General features: G+C 40.4%; 1 protein-coding gene across 4 annotated transcripts in view; it reads right to left on the bottom strand.

Annotated features, from left to right (window-relative positions):
* ZNF217 (zinc finger protein 217) overlaps nucleotides 1-12,686 on the bottom strand; it is a 28,747-nt gene extending 16,061 nt beyond the window's left edge. For 2 of the 4 annotated variants that reach the window (XM_075721407.1, XM_075721410.1), the window contains exon 1: nucleotides 12,638-12,686. The gene's annotated coding sequence lies outside the window, so the exon portion shown is untranslated. Of the gene's footprint in view, nucleotides 1-11,440; nucleotides 11,465-11,861; nucleotides 11,900-12,637 lie in introns of those variants that run through there. The other 2 variants (XM_075721408.1, XM_075721409.1) reach the window with 2 other exon arrangements.
* Between the last annotated feature and the right edge of the window lie 340 nt (nucleotides 12,687-13,026).

Here is a 13,026-nt window from a genome sequence, read left to right as displayed (position 1 = left end):
GGGATCTTGGAGGGTAGGGCAGAGAGCGTAAGAGGGAATAAGCCACTGGCTGAGAGGTTGATAGCAACAAAATGTGGATTTTCTGCAGCCAAGGTCTCTTTTCTAAGAATACCCTTTATTCACATTTTCAGTTTTATTGCTGCCATGATTAACACTTCCTCTCTGCATAATGACTCAAAAATCTTTTGCAATAGGCAGGTTCAGTCTATGGTGTGACACTTCTGAATTGCTTCTATTGCTGCCTTTGCTTTTGCCCTTCTACCTTCCCCATTCAGTTTTGACTTTCTGGCTTTCGCTCACCCCCTATAGGCAGGTGAAGAAGCTATAACGAAAGTTTGAAGCTGAAGTATTCAAAAAGCTTTCCCTTTTGTAAAACATAAGGAAAAACATATCAAAGGGTGATGGTTAGCATGTTTTACTTCATGTTTCAACTTGCCGTTTTGTTCTATTTCTGCTGTAGTTTTAAGAAGTATTTTTTACAAAACAGGATAACATGCTGTGGCAAAGCTCATGTGCATAAATGGTGACTATCTGCCTGAAAATAATTTATTTGCAAACCAAAAATGAACAGCAACTTTGAAAGGCTCCTGAACACCAATAATTAATATCCAAGCAAGGTAAAAAATTGAACAAACTTAAGACTTTAATGCATTTACATTCAGAGCCACAGGTAAGCGCTCTGCAGTAACAGGTATATAAGAACCATCTTACAAAAATGCCAGAGGCGTTTCTGGGGTATGAAGTCAGAGCCAAACACCAGAGCGCCTAAAGTCCCACGTACTGAATTGCTGAGATTCGTCATCAACTATTTCCTTGCTAGCGCCTACAAATACAGAAAAAGCCAATTACGCTTTACTACACTTCCCACTTTGTGGCATTACGACATACACACGATAGAGCAACAAGAATTAAGTCACTATAGAGAGAAAACAGATGAAAACCAGCAAAAATCCACACTCAATCCCCTATCCTCCACAGCATCCTGAGATTAGATGAGGGTAGAAGAGATACTTTTGTAGCAGGGATCACCACACATTTCTACTCAAACCTAACCTAGGATAATACAAACATTTGGTAAACACCACATCCTTAAATTATTAGAGTTTAAGGGACAGGCCTAGATCAAATCTAGGGAAGGCCCTAGATTGGTCACTGATGTGTGAAAAATCCACCTCAATCAGTCAGTAACATTTTCTCTGGTAAACCCTTTGAAAGCAGCTCTGTTTCAACCTCATGTCATTTAAATGTATCAAAGCAGACATTACTCAGCTGTGTAAAAAACTAAGCCTGTCCTCGCAACTGCACATATAAATACAGAAGATATAACTAACATACGGATCATGAGAGGAGTTTAACAGGAGTTTGGATCCAAATTTTTTTAGGTATCAATAGGTTTGAACAAGCCTTTTGGAGACTTCTTCCATGACTCTTCAAAGCACTTTACACACCTCCACCAACCTGTGTTAGCTGCTGAATGCTTTTCAAACTTTCACTGTTTTTAATAGGAGGCTCTGAACACTTTTGAAGAACTGGCCACAGCTCATCCTCTAGGCAGCATTGCAAAGCAGAGCAAGATATTCCTGTTTTAGGAATCCAAAATGCCTATTTGCAGTTCAGGCAGCTATTGTTCTTGGATATACCATCATAAACAGGAGATAGTGCCTATAGACTGAAAAAAAAATTGCAGGTAGCTTCTCTGAAGAAAATTGCAGATGCAACTAGACAGAATTCTATTTAAATTGAGAAGAAAAAGGAGAATACTGCTCGAGTCAGAAGGTGAGCTACAAAGTTCTAGTCTTATTTTTGTATCTGGCGATTACACGCTTCACTCCGATTAGATATATGGCTTTTACAAGTAGGCATGATTTTACGCTTGCACTGTTTAGACAAGCTAACACATGCTAAAACTACAAACCAAATACCTACACTAGGATTTTATCCATTATTAACAAAACCTACCTTTCTTCCTAGTGAAGATATTACACCTTGGATTTGAGGAACAAAAATGCTGATTAATTACATTCCTGTTATTCAAAACCCTGTAGGCAGCAGCAAAACTGTCAAGAGTTGCCTTAATTCTATACTATTGCTTCCCTGGGAAAGTGGACAACCTGCAGTTTTGACAAGCACTGTAACTATTTGTGGCTGAAGGTCTGTATATTAGCTCAACAAAAAAAATACAGTACCTGGGGTTTCTTCTGTTGTCTTCCACTTTCAGAAGACAAAAGAACACACAGGACACACCACTATCAGTCAGAGGTATTCAGTAAAGGTACAGAACAAAACAGGAAATCCTTCCTTCCAATAACTGAAAAGCGATAAATTTCCTACAGATTAACTCAAGGTTGAAAAGAAAGAATGACTATCCCTCCTCACAATAAAGTAAGTCAAGAAATCTTGACTTCTGACTCCCCTATCCATTTGTTAATGTCAACATGCATCTCACACCAGAGTTCAGGGCCCACGTGTTCCAGTGGTTGCTGCAACTGCCTTGAGGTGAATGAGCAGGTCAGGAGGAACCCGCCTTGCTCAGCACACCCGAACATTTCCTAGAGTGGTCTGTCCAGAAGTGGCAAATTCTTAACTGCAGGATGCCATCTATTGTACTTTATTCTTCCAACAGTCCAGAGCCTGAGCATTTAGCAAATTTCAGTTCACAGCTGAGTCATATTTGGCTATATGGCCTTTAGTCAAATATTTCAACAGGTTTGCAGCAATACCCATTATATTTATAAACACCACAAAACATATATAAATAAAGATTGAACTGGACAGATGAGAACATCTTGTTTTCATTGCACTTGCCACACAACCCAAGAACCACACCAAAAAGCTGCCACATATAAATGGATTATTAAAACAGAGAAAATTTTAATTAAGTGCCTGTAGAGAAGTTCAATTTATTTTTATTAAATTACACAACCAAAGACGACATATTACAGTCTCAAAGATTTCTTTGGGAAATAACCCATCAGTAGTAATTTTATTGCATTTCTACTTCCTGCATTTCAAAATTTCCACGAATATGTAATAAAAATTCTAGACACACCTTTCAGAGAATAGCAAAGTCTAACCATTGAATTTCCCATTTTAAACACTACAGAGCACTGGGAATAAAAGTTGCATATCTCATATCAGGAAAAACAACTGCACCTTGCTAATTCTGTACTAGCAAAACCATTGTTAAACTGTAAAAAGCAAGCTGGAACAATTACAGAAGTTAACCTAGTTGCTGCAACACTTTCTTAAAAACAGAAGTGAGAAAACTAGAAGAGTTACAGCTAAGTATATGATACTTAGTTACTTTTCTGTCTGCTAGAAGGTATGTACTCAGGCATAGCTACCTCAATACACTCTTAGCCAATCCTTAAATTCAAGGCCAGTAGCAAAGCCACCACAGTTTAACAGATGAGCAGAGTTTCTTTCACTATCCTACTAAGGTTTCATAAGGTTTCAAGCCCTACATAACCCAGTGCCAGCAAAGAACAAGAAACCCACACTCAAAAACCCAGAGAGCCAGCTGCTGCATATTAACTACATTAATTATTACTGTGTCTATTTGACTTGAGAAACTTTCACATAACTCTCAATTCCACTTAAAAAAAAAAAAAATATTCCGTTTTCCTCATGTTTCAAGAAGTTTCCGGATATTAAGAGTCATTTTCCATTAAACATTCTTTTCTCTTGGTACGTTTATACCTCAGAACAGGTTGCTGCTCTTTGTCATTGCTAATGAAATAGATTTTATACTGCTGACTGCTTATTGGAAACCACAAGTTATTCAAACACCTTTTTTATTTCAATCTAAAAGTTTTGCTTTTCCTGAATAAGTTGTTCCAGTTCTATCTAATGAACAGTTCTAATTCTATCTAATGAACCAGTTAACATCACTTTTTCCTCATCGAGACCACAAATAAAAACTACCTTATAGACACATATTTTGTCTGGGCACATCTATAGGCAGAGTAGATCATACATAAACAAATACAACTTCAAATTTTCAAACAAAGCGTGAGCCAAGGCTGAACTTTGCTTATTTAGAGCATCTCTCTTTTTGGGGGTTTGATGGTGGTTTGGTTTTTTTTTTTTATTACATATGTATCATTGCATAAAGTTAAGCCAGTTGCACCACACCCAGTACACACACAGGATATTAAGCAGAAATGCCATCCCCAAGTAGTTACTAACAATATTCAAGAGCTCCAAACTCTCAAGATAGTACCTATAGTGTCCTAGGTTGCGTGTGTAGAGTTTGCAGAACCCATCAGTGACAATGGCTCCATTGCGTGAGCAGTAGCGTGTGCTGTGGCCTTCACAGGCTCCTGTGTGTAGTCAGAAAGTGAGGCAAAGTGTCATTGTGAGGTTCTGATTTACCAATTGCTCCAAAACATTAGTCAGATTTCCAAAAATCCACAGCATGAAATTTCAAGTTTGTCTCTACAGGTATTAGAGTAAAAACCTCATAAAAATGGCAACCACATAATGTTTCTCCATTTAAGAAGAACCACATACATGTCACACATCACGCAATAAGGTGTTTTCCTGTATTAGATAGAAATGCCTTTCCTACCCCAATCTGAGGGAAGATAGGCCCTAAATCTATGGAAGACAACACTATTTGCTGCATAGACTGTGACCTTATTTCTGAAAGGGTACAACTGCCCATCTGCCTAGGACTTAAGTACTGGAAAGCTACAGAATTCAGCACAGATAAAACATTATTTTGCAGAATAGCAGAAGAGTCAGCTTTTCTTCATAACACTACATGAAGCCAATAACTTACTCTTCATTACTGTGCATTCTGTTGCTTTCTAGGGAAAGGAAGAGATACTCCCTTTAAAAAAAAAGGACTCATTTTAACACAACTTCCCAGCGTATTTCTTTGTTATCAGAGGAGCACGTGAGTACACCTAACATTGCTTCTCATCCACACGTTTTTATAGCAAGTGTTCAAGTACAAAACTGTTTTTAAATAAAGTTTGTTAACAGTTCAGTCTGATAAAGAACTAACATGAGTACCTTTAAAGGAAATGGAGATTTAGGGGGAGGGAAGGGGAGGAAGAGAGTTGTTTGTTTCAGTTGCAGGAAAAGATCAAAACGAAGACGTTAAGGTTGAAAAGAGAACATAAAAGATGACCCCAAATTGGAATTTCCACTCCCTAAATCTGCAAACTTAAATTCCCTTGTTAGTCTCCATCGTTCAGGCTTGAAGTTTTCAGTTATGCTGAACTTAAACTCTTAGAGGGGTTTTCACAGCTTATCTTCTTACCTTCTAAGAGAGAGGCTACTCTGTTTTCCTCAGTTACAGTCCCTTCTAACAACACTACAGAGCTTTCCAATGCAATGATTCTAAGATATTAATAAAAACAGGACTGAAGAAACGTAGACATATACACCAGAATGCAAGAATGTTATTATCCAGGCATTTCTCCACAAACACTTTAGAAAGATTTTGTATGGAAAGCTCTTTTGTAGTCAGATAAGACAGACACACATGCAAGTCATTCTCCCCCCTGAAGTCTAGCAAACAGGATTTTAATCACCAGTGGAAAATAACTAGTAGTTAATAATGAACAATATTAGGAAAACTCCCTCCCCCCGTTTCAGACATCTATACTAATAGAAACAAAGGATATCCTTTCTCCAAAAAACCTTTTCCTGTGGAGTCCCTTTTTCTTTAAGGCTATATGTCTAACAGTGTTTTGGCAGAGGATGGATGAGCTGAATGTGTCTCCTCAGTGCATTGAATGCCTCTTCTATCAAAAGATGTAATTATTCCTTTTAAAGCAGAGAACATATAAGCTTGCATCATTTTGCACATGTTTTTCCTCCACTGAGCAAGAGCAAATATAAAAGAGACTAATTCTTGGCATTACAGGAGGAAGTGCTACAAATAAGTATTGACTTTTAAAGTTCAGAAGGACTGCTCTAACAGCCAGATTTTTTTCCTCTTTTTTCCCCCCTCTGATTAGGAGAGAATTTCACAGGAACTACAAAGTCAAAGTGTACTTTAGACAACACGAAGTGCCCAATACCTGTTGTAGAAAGGCTGAAAGACACAAGAATGATCCTATTTTAAATAAGTCCAGGACACATTTTACCACTGCTAGAAGATGATGCAACTTCATTAAATCAAGAAGTTACACGCACTTAAACTGGCAATGACCCTTTACCTTACAAAACAGTTTATTGTTCTCTCCACAGCAGGTAAAGACTCTCTTGGTGGAGTGATACATTTTTATTGTTGAGTCAGTCTCACCTTACATAGACTGCATTATACGTTTAGTCTTGGTTTTTGTTTGAAAGAAGATATTTTCAGATACCTTAAAAGCAAATTTGACTTTTTTTTTTTTTTGTATCTCCAGAGGCCACAACTACAAAGAACTGGTAAATTCAGAGTTTACCAAATTAGACTTAATTCCTTATTACTCAAGAGCCAGGAGATCCTCTGTAGCAATCACAGGCAAGTTGCATCCCTTTGGGCAGCATAGGTGAAATAACAGGAAAAGAGATTCTTTTACTATTCCTGAATTTGAGAGAAGTACTCACTTCCAAAGAGTTCACTTTGTTAAGGTCATTAATCTTCCCTAGTGCTCTCATCTGATTTCAACTCTGAATCTAACTCTTACCCAACACAGCTCAAACCCCTGTACCTTGCAAGAAAAAGCAGCAACTTCTTATCCTCTGTAGAGCACAGACTTTGAAGTTGCCACTTTCAAACATACTTGCAATTACGCATTTGCAAAAATCAGTCTTGAAAGATAGAAAAAGGTACACAGTCTGAGGGAAAGACACTTCTACTTAAGTCATCCCCTGGACTAGCATCTGAAGATACTAAAACAGAGAAGTGCTAGGTGCTAGAAACAGACACTTCAAATAGCTGCCTCCTTTCCTCCATACAGGTGTGAGATCTTCCAGAGACCCACATAGACTGATGGAGACTAAATCTTTTCAATTGCCTAGCATTGCACTATCTCCACACTAGAGGACTGAAGGGATGTATGCGATGATGCAGGCCAACATGCTGGGCTTCAGAGTGCCAAACTGTCCTAGAAAGGAGAGTTGGCATCCACAAGAATGGACCTTTCAAACAGGCACTAGTTTCATAAAAAGATTAGAAACCAACATGAAAACTAAACAGAAATTGTGGCTTCTCCAGACCACCTTTACATCCGTTTTCCTTGCAAAGTACTAAACATCATAGTCTTTGGAGTACATCTAATTTGCTGCTTTCTACCTGCGAACCAAAAGAAAGAGAGGCTGCCATAACCCCAAGGATTTCACCCAACCAGTTCTCAACTATCATTATAAAGTGTAAGCACAAGGGCCTTTAATTTCCCTTATGCAGTTTATGTCAGAGCTAAACTGCACTCATTTTATTACACTGAAAAATGCAAGTGTACCCATTGCGCATAAACAAACTCAGACTTTGATACTTTTAGTTACATAAAATCTTCAGCACATAGAAAATCACTATCCAGTCAATTATTCACTTATACTTGGATAGGTTTCTGCTCAAATTTTTAAGTCACGCTGATCTACAGAGATTTTCCTGTATATTCTAACCACATTTCCTCTTGTACTTTCTTTTAAAATTCTCAAGGCAGTCTGATAACCAATTCCATCTTCTGCAATGAACTTAAAGGCATTATATTTCAAAACAAGTATGTCACCTATATTTTTGATTTGTAACTCATTTTTCCCAGCATGTACATTGTTTTACTGTGAAACTGAAAGTCTGTTCTTATCATACCACTTAACTTGCTGCCCCGCAAAAAAAAAAAAAATTAAGGAGGAAGACTCAAAAGAGCAAGATTTATGATAAGCTATAAACTATGCTCTGACCAAAGTCACATGATTATAACAGTAGAAGTTTTAATATATTTTGCCCATTGACATACACCCAGGTTTGGCATAAATAAGTTTTCATCAGCAACAAAACAAGATTATTATGATTCTATGATTCTAAGATTCTATTTGGGAATTTCACTGAAAAAAAAGTTGGTTTCTAAAAGCAAATCACTTTGAGAGTAGCTTTCTGTTTGGAGGTGCAAAAAAATCTAGGTAAGATTAGGCTGGAAAGTGTGTTTGGGTTTTTTAATCCTAAAATACAAGACACACTGAGAATCTTACATAGCTTGGTCATATCCTTTTCCTTACTTTTGTATTCAGTTGCAAATCTCTTGTGGTATGAGTCACATCTCTCTAAAAGCATGCATACAGTAGTCAGCAGAATCCCCTGATCATATTAATGCACCAGAAAGAAAAACTTTTTTGTTACTAAAGTCACCTTAAAAAAGGGAGTCAAGGGTCATCAGAAATGACCTAAAGTCCATTCAAAGTAAACAGCAGTTTGAAATTAATGTAGTTATGAGATGTGGAAAGAGTATCTGATTGGAACGCTGATGTTCTAAATCAAGAGTCTCAAAAATAAGAGGGCTGAGCTGGCAAATGGCAGCCCTGCTGTAACTGAAATGTACTGTCTTGCTATATTTAAAGACAATACCTCAACAGTTAAGTATTAGAACATTTTAAGTGAGATAAATAAGCATAAGACACAGGCAAATATCCTTGGTTATTTAATCATCCTGAAAGCAGTGTGGAAGTGTGAGGGTGAGTTCAAAGGTCAAACTCTTCTTTCAGCTTCTCGCAAAGAAAAGCAAGCTTAGCCCATTTTACCTTAGGGAAGGGGGGGACTGTTCTTTCCATATGCCAGCGGTAGTTACAGCATTTCATAACACAGGAAAGAGGGAGTGTATTTACATACACAGTGTATGGAATCTTTTACTACGACAATGAATTCCAAATCAGGATTCAGGTTAGAAAGAGTTGAGACAACAAAAAGTCCCAAAGAACAAAGGGAAGTTAAAATTTACTTAACATTTCCCCAGAGCTTCTTAATTACAAACTCTCAGATTTTTGTAACTAAAAGTTCATTGTAATCACCGTTTTGAAAGTCTAAGTGAAACCCACAGTTCCCTTTTAAAATTATTTCCCCCTGATCACAGTAATAACTTAGCACTTTGTTCATCTAAAATATTAATCTATCACAGATTTCTAATCTTCAGAATGTATCTTCTCCTTACGACTATATTTTCATTTAGACCTAAGTGTTCAAAAAGGAATTCTGAGTGTGATCTACTGAAAGGGGAAACCAAAATGAAGTAACCTTTTGTGTAAGACAGTCTGATAAAAGGTGCTAAAGTTTATTATCTTCCTCTTTCTAGCCCCTACCCTAAATCTTGCTCTCCCCACCCCTACCAAAACAAAGTAAAACCAAAAAACATTATTCACTTAAAAGGGGGGGGGGGAAGAGAAAAAAAAAATCCTCTAATCCAAAGCCTGGAAGCCATTCTCTAAAGACTACTTAATATGAAACTTTGTTTACGAGATACAAATATAGCCTTCTTACCACATTCAAAACCAGAAAACATCCACTTATTTAAAGAAATGTTTTTTTCTATTTTGATCAACAAGGACATAGGTATTCATTTTAAATTTAAATTCGGCCCCAATAGTGCCATATGCATGTTTTAAATTCATATATGATATGCACTGTTTAAGAATGTTTAAACAAAGGAAGTAAGAAAAGCCTCAAAATACACAGCAAAACTTAATGGCTTCAATTTTAAAATATATACTGACTGCAGCATGGCAAAATTATTCTTTTATGCTTACAGCCAGTCTTCAGAAAGAATAAGTGCAGTCAGTGTAGTAATTTGTCCCACTGGAAATTCTGTATAAAACATCTACCTAAAATAAACAAGGCTTCACAGCAAGAATCGTCAGTTGCCATTAAGGACACACCTTAAAGTTCTTACCACACAGTAACTAAACAAGTACAAACTAGTGGTGACTGTTTGCTACTTTTGTCTGAAAAGTTAATGAGATCAATTCACTCTTCAGTATCAGATCTTAAGATAATTTTCTTAAAAATGCAAGAGACAAACAACCCCAAAACACGAATATCCAGGATTCGAGTGTCTGATGTTTTATCAGAATGCCTAAGGTTCTTGTAAACACGAATATAAATATTAACATTTAAACCTGACACCACGTAATACTAAAAGGTAAAATGCTTAACTGCTAAGAATACTAGTGCTCTGGTACTGGAAGGCAGCTGTTGTTCCCCTGCCTTTTTCTTTTGTTGTGCTTAATCTCATGTCAAGTCATTCAACCAACTCCAAAGCGATGAAGACATAATTGAACAACCTTAACTAAAAACTGATCTACTGTTCTTAAATAGCTATATATACTGTTTAACGATTCGAAAAGGCTAACATATGAAAAAGAATCTATAGAATTTAAATCAGCAACTCTGGTGCATACAGAAGAGTTGCTTGGCTGTAGGCCAAGCCAATCAATAATCGCTGTAATAACCATGTTTCTAAAGTTATTTGTTTTTCAAATTCATCATGCTAAAAACTTAAAGACAAAACTTGAAAACTCATACTGCTTTCAAGACTGAGCTGCGAGATACAAAGTCCAAATATTTTGCACAGAATTACAATATTGCTCATTAAGAAAATGTTACAGAAAGATTAGTGATCACAAAGCCACATTCCTGCTACAGATTTTAAAATATTGACTCAGTTACAGAACCAGTAAAGAGTGAAAAAAAAAAAAAAAAAAAAAAAAAGGCACTCCTCCACCCTTTCCCTCTTCCCTCCCCCTCTGCCAAAGAATGCAGTCTATCCTACTTATTTGAAACTGTCCTTTTATATTATCCAAGGAAACGCTTAAACCTTAGTGTGGACATCACAAATTAAAGTATTAGTCGAATTCCCAAACCTACAGTTAATAAGACCTCCTAAGAGCAATAAAACATGGCGTTAAAGTATTTGCAAGCCATTGTCATAGCACTGTGCTCTGATACCTTTGCAGACACAAAACCAGCCCCCACCAACCAACAAGCATGTAAGCATTGGTCAGCAAGTCAATGCCTGCTATTCAACTTGTAGTTAGGCATTTTATTTCTGTGTCTTTCAGATCATATCACTCCTGCATTTCAGGGCCTAATAAAATGTGAAGAATGATATGCTCCCTCTCTCTCATTGCATCTGAAACTGCGTTATTTCCCTCTCTTCTTTTTCACACATTCTTACAAAAACTTCCCTTTTCACGTACTTCTATAAGAAAACATTTCACTGCATCTACTTCAGTTCCTATTTCTATTTTCGATTTTCACTAGATCCTTCTGCTACTGCCTCCCCCTCAAACCCACTGGTAGAAACTGATGTAGTTTTAGAGCTCTCAAGGTCATTTCAGAAATGAAAGAAAAAAAAAATGTTGTTGCCTTAAAAAACCTTTAAACACACAAAACCCCTAAACTAAACCCTTTTCAAATTCAAACGCTTTTCATCAGCAGATCAATAACCCAACATAAAGATTTTTGTTCACCACCACTTCAAAACTATTACACTTCAATTCAAATACTTACTGGGAGTCACACAGCACATTTTATGGGATGGCTCATTAGAGTACATACAGACCTTACTTTGGCTGCAGGTTTTCTGTGTGGGAAACAAACACAGAAAAAAAAAACCCACACCCAGAAACAGAAAGTCCAGTAGGTATCACGGAACAGGAATGAAATCCAATCTCTAGATATTCTAGAATTTTATTGTCCTTGCTTGGCAACGTCTTTTGTTGCTTAAGAAGTCAGTTGAGGCTTATTTATTTATTTTCTAAACTTCCTATTCCCCTTAAAAAAAAAAAAAAAAAAAAGGGAGAAACACGATGCCAAAGAAATTATCAGGAAGGGTTTAGTCTTGAAGACAAAGGTAAACGAAACAAAAAAAATGGCAAAACGGATCAATAAACTTTTCATTAACCCCCCCCCCGCCCCATGAGCCACTTACTACAAATCCTTCTTCCAGGAACATCTTTGGCTCACAAAGAAATAGTCTCTTCCCGCTCCACGCCCCCCGGCCGGCAGAAAGGCACCCCCAAAGCCAAGGCTCGACGCCTCGAGTATTTAAAAGCAAGCACCCAGGTATACAATGGAAGTTTGAGACACCTACTTGCGCAGGGGGAAGCAGGGGAGGGGGAGGCGATCGCGGGCAGAAGGAAATCGGGGACAGCGAGAAGTTTTCGGGTGGGAGGGAGCGAGGGACGCGTTCCCCTCTCCGCGCCCGCCGCCGCCTCTCGCCCCCCTGCCCGCCCCGGGCGCGGCGGGAGGGGCTCGTTACCTGCTGCCGCTCCGCCGCGGGAGGGGCGCGGCCCGGGCTGGGCCGGCTGCCACACACCTGGCCCCCTCCCCGGCCCTTCCTCCCCCCGGGAGCCGCGGCCCCCTTACACCTGCCCTTCCTCCTCCTCCCCCCGGGGGCGGTCAGTGCGCCTCGCCAGCCTCCCGGGCGCCGGGCAGCACGGGGATGGGCGGCCCTGCTCTGAGGGGGGGCCCTCCCCGAGACCCCCCCCCTCACAGGGAGGGGGCCGTACCCCCCAGATCCCCTTCAAACGTCCCGGAAGGCGGCTGCCCCCCCCCCCCCCCGGCCAGTCACACAACAGCCCCTCACGGCAGAGGCCGCCCCGCGGGGAAGGGGGCTGCGCTCCCTCAGGTGCCCCCCGTGAGGGGAGGGGGAGGAGGGGAGGGGGGCCAGAGCCCCCTGCCAGTTGACCCCCAGCCCTCCCTCACCTGCGCCTGAGCCGCCTCCCCGGCCGGCATCCTGAGGTGGGGGCAGAGGGAGGAGAGGAGGGGAGCGGGGGCGGCCGCCCGCGGTGCCGCCGGAGCCCGGACTCGGCGGCGCTGGCGCTCGGGGCACTGTTTGTAAACCGCTCGCGCCGCAGCTGTTGCTCGGCAGCCCCTGCCTTCGGCCACGCCCCCCGCGCCGGCCACGCCCCGCCCGGCGCAGGCCACGCCCCCTCGGCGGGGCGGGCGGCCCGCGGGCGGCCGGGCCGGGGCCTGGCGTTAAGTAGCGTGCCCGGCAGCGGGGCGGGGGCCCGGGGCGGCGCTCGGCCTGCCGGCTGCCCCGCGGCCTGCCCCGCTCGGCCTGCCGGCTGCCCCGCGGCCTGCCCCGCTCGGCC

Source organism: Pelecanus crispus, chromosome 14, assembly GCF_030463565.1.
Source record: "Pelecanus crispus isolate bPelCri1 chromosome 14, bPelCri1.pri, whole genome shotgun sequence".
In the NCBI taxonomy this organism is placed as follows: domain Eukaryota; kingdom Metazoa; phylum Chordata; class Aves; order Pelecaniformes; family Pelecanidae; genus Pelecanus; species Pelecanus crispus.
The sequence above is the reverse complement of the archived record's forward strand: the minus strand, read 5'-3'. Positions and strand labels throughout refer to the sequence as shown.